The 3,638-nt window shown below is 49.0% G+C and overlaps 1 pseudogene; it reads left to right on the forward strand.

Moving 5' to 3' along the window:
- Positions 1 to 1,287: 1,287 nt before the first annotated feature.
- Positions 1,288 to 2,538, forward strand: LOC124029255 (annotated as a pseudogene).
- The last annotated feature ends 1,100 nt before the right edge of the window (positions 2,539 to 3,638 follow it).

Here is a 3,638-nt window from a genome sequence, read left to right on the forward strand (position 1 = left end):
GACTGTTTTTGTGTGTGTGTCCATTCATTTGTGTATGTGTGTGTGTTTAGAATCATTCCTTATCTTTGAAGAAGTGCCGGGATGGGATGACTTACTTGCCGAGATGACTCCACTTCTCTGGTTCAGAGACAGGAGACAGGAGAGTGGCTGCCTGTCTATTTACAGAGGAGCCGGGACTCCAGTGCATCTACAACCAGTGGATATCCTAAGAGTCTTGTACTACAGGACGGCTGGCGCGAGGGGAGGGCTCTACTGCAGGGCAGCCAGTGCTAGAGGAGATCAGTGTATTGCTGTATATTTTAGGGCAGGGGGATAAAGTCTGTATGCTAGTACAATCAAGGTTAGAATGGGTCCAAGACTGGAGTGGGTCCAGGGCTGTAGCCCCAGCTCAGAGTGACTGTCCTCAGGTATTTCCTCCTAAGACAGCCAGGGTTGGAGTGGACCCAGAGGAGTGTTGGAGCTGCAAGTCAGAGCGGTGTATTTCAGAACAGACAGGGGGAAACCATCCAGGGCTTTATTACACCTACAACACAGGAGGGTGGATGAAGGGAGGTGTTGCCCTTCTTTGACCACTGTGTGTTCCAGGCAAGCTATCCAGGGCTACAGTGGATCTACAGCACCTGTTTCCTGTACATCCAGGACTGGCGGAGAGGAGAACTGGATCTGCCTACACTATAATTGATTGGATTTACATAACGCTTTTCAGTGTGCAAAGCGCTTTACATGCCACTGTAGGCTACACCAGGCAGCTCTCCTTCTTCCCCGAGACGCCAGCGGTCAGTGCTGTATGTCAGTACTTCCAGAAGAAGAGTGGATCCAGTGCTATATCTGATCTAAAACCAAGGAAGAGCATGGAAGTGTGGATGAGACCGCTGTGTTCCTAGACCGCTGTGTTCCTAGGCCGCTGTGTTCCTAGACCACTGTGTTCCTAGACAGCTGTGTTCCTAGGCCGCTGTGTTCCTAGACCGCTGTGTTCCTAGACCGCTGTGTTCCTAGACCACTGTGTTCCTAGACCGCTGTGTTCCTAGACCTCTGTGTTCCTAGACCTCTGTGTTCCTAGGCCGCTGTGTTCCTAGACCGCTGTGTTCCTAGACCTCTGTGTTCCTAGACCTCTGTGTTCATAGACCTCTGTGTTCCTAGACCTCTGTGTTCCTAGACCTCTGTGTTCCTAGACCGCTGTGTTCATAGACCGCTGTGTTCCTAGACCGCTGTGTTCCTAGACCTCTGTGTTCCTAGACCGCTGTGTTCCTAGACCGCTGTGTTCCACTGTATTAGAATCCTCTTGACTTTCTGAGAGGAAGACGGCCATTATGACGGAGTGGACGCTCCTCAAACGTCTCCTGGACGCCGTCCACCAGCACTCCACCATGATTGGACGCCTCTGGCTCACCGTCATGGTGATCTTTCGCCTCCTCATCATTGCCGTGGCGACTGAGGACGTGTACGCCGATGAGCAGGAGATGTTTGTGTGCAATACCCTGCAGCCGGGCTGCGCCACAGTCTGCTATGATGCCTTCGCGCCCATCTCACAGCCGCGCTTCTGGGTCTTCCACATCATCAGCGTCACCGACTCCGTCTCTCTGTTTTTATCATATATACGTGGCATAATCTGGTCGAAGCTGCCGCAGGACAGCGGGCAGGGCCAGGGGGTTAACCCAAGGGACTTGCCTCGAGACGGGGGGAAGGATGGAGGTCGAGAGGCATTCAACCGGAGCTGTGACTCGGATAGCTGCTCCATCCGTTCACACCGGCACTTAGGTCACAGCTTGGCCAATGTCTTGGAGGGAATCACTGCCCAGAGTCAGAGCCTCCTAAAGGGAGCTGCCACCACTACAGCCACTACACCACTACTAACCCAGGCCAGGGCTCGCGTCTACAGAAATAGCCACTACAATGCACCAGGGGGTCCTGGAGGTGGAGGAGGAACCGGAGGCGTCCTTTCCAAGTACTACGTGTTCCATGTGTTTCCGGGCGCTGCTGGAGGTGGGCTTTGTCATGGCCCAGTGGTTCCTCTTCGGCTTCCGAGTGCCCGTCCACTTTTTGTGCAAGGCCCCACCCTGCACGCAGCCCGTGGACTGTTACGTGTCACGGCCCACAGAGAAAACCATCTTCCTCCTCTTCATGTTCTGCGTGGGTCTCTTCTGCATCCTCCTCAACCTTCTGGAGCTTAATCATCTAGGATGGAAGAAGATCAGACACTCAGTGAGGCTCAGGGAGGGAGGATCATGGGGGAATTATGGGGTAGAGAAAGGGGGGCAGGAAACCTTGAGACTTTCTCTCCCGACAGCCCCTCACTGATGTCGTCTCTGGGCCTTAGGATGTCCACCAGTACGACGTTGCTACCGAACTTGGATCTGGTAGCCGACCACCGGCCTGACTGGACCTGTGCTGGGAACTGTTCCCCATTTAATAAGAAGCCTGATGCTGGTATAGAGACAGAGCTGCAGCTTCCCAACAACCAGGAGCTCCAGACAGGAGAGACACAGCTTCTGGAAGAGCAAAGGGAAGGGCTGGAAATCCAAGCTGCGCAGTACGGAGGTCTGGATATGAAGGAAAGAATTGAAACGCTGTATAGTTCTCTGTCATTATTCCATGACAACTACTAGGGAATGACTTGTTACAGGATGCTGTGTTTGCAAGTCCATACAGATGTACTGTGGTACTCATCACTGGTAATGTTGTTTCCCAAGAAAATAGAGAAAATACACCAGAGTACCTGAGTGTCTGAGGTGTGGATATGAGCCAACATTTGACCAAGCTTCCCTCAGCACTGTGCTGTTTACAACTGTGGTTCTCAAGCATTTATGACTCACAAAACCTTTAGGAATAGAGGCACATTTTGACTGACTCAACCTTTTTGACTAAAGCTAGAATAGAACAAGTCGTTCCAGCCACAACCCAAAAGATTTCAGCCCTCTCCTGCCATCTGGGAATCACTGGTCTATAGACATGATATACTTGGTGAGTCTTAAAACCTGAACCACTAAAAAGGATGAAAATGTACATTTTCCACCAATGTTGTACTGTACCAAGGTCAGTTCTGTGCGTGTCAATTGTCCTATATAGGAAAAATGCTACTCGTAGCAGGGCTCCCTGAGCCCTCAATTATGAGGGTTATTTATATCATTTGTATAATTGAAGCTATGGAAAGGGCTGAAGTCAATTCCATTTCCACTAAGTCTATTCAGGAAAGGAATTAATTGTCCATCACTTTCAATACTCATTTTTAAATGTTTTTCATTCACTGTGTTGGTCGTTGGAATGAACTGAGCCCAACTCTGCCAAGGTGAGTGTATAGGAGATCATACATACTGGAACTGTGCTGTGTCTGGTAGGAACAAATAAATACTGAAAAGGCAAACGTGTTCAAAGTTATTCAACTATTTTAAAACAACATCAAAGATGGCTCAGTATTTGCTTTTCATTTATTTACTTAATATATAGTACGTATGAATATATTCATTTACAACATCAATAAAACACATTTTATATAGATTATGTTCCAGAAAATAAATACAATACAAAAAGGAGGTGATGAAGTATGTACAGCCAGTTTCCATCGACTAAGTTTGGGGTGAAGTGACACTGAACAGAGAGGTTTCAGAGCTGATTAAGTAGAGCAGAGAGAACAGTAACAG

The sequence above is a fragment of the Oncorhynchus gorbuscha genome, unplaced genomic scaffold, assembly GCF_021184085.1.
Source record: "Oncorhynchus gorbuscha isolate QuinsamMale2020 ecotype Even-year unplaced genomic scaffold, OgorEven_v1.0 Un_scaffold_5916, whole genome shotgun sequence".
NCBI lineage: Eukaryota > Metazoa > Chordata > Actinopteri > Salmoniformes > Salmonidae > Oncorhynchus > Oncorhynchus gorbuscha.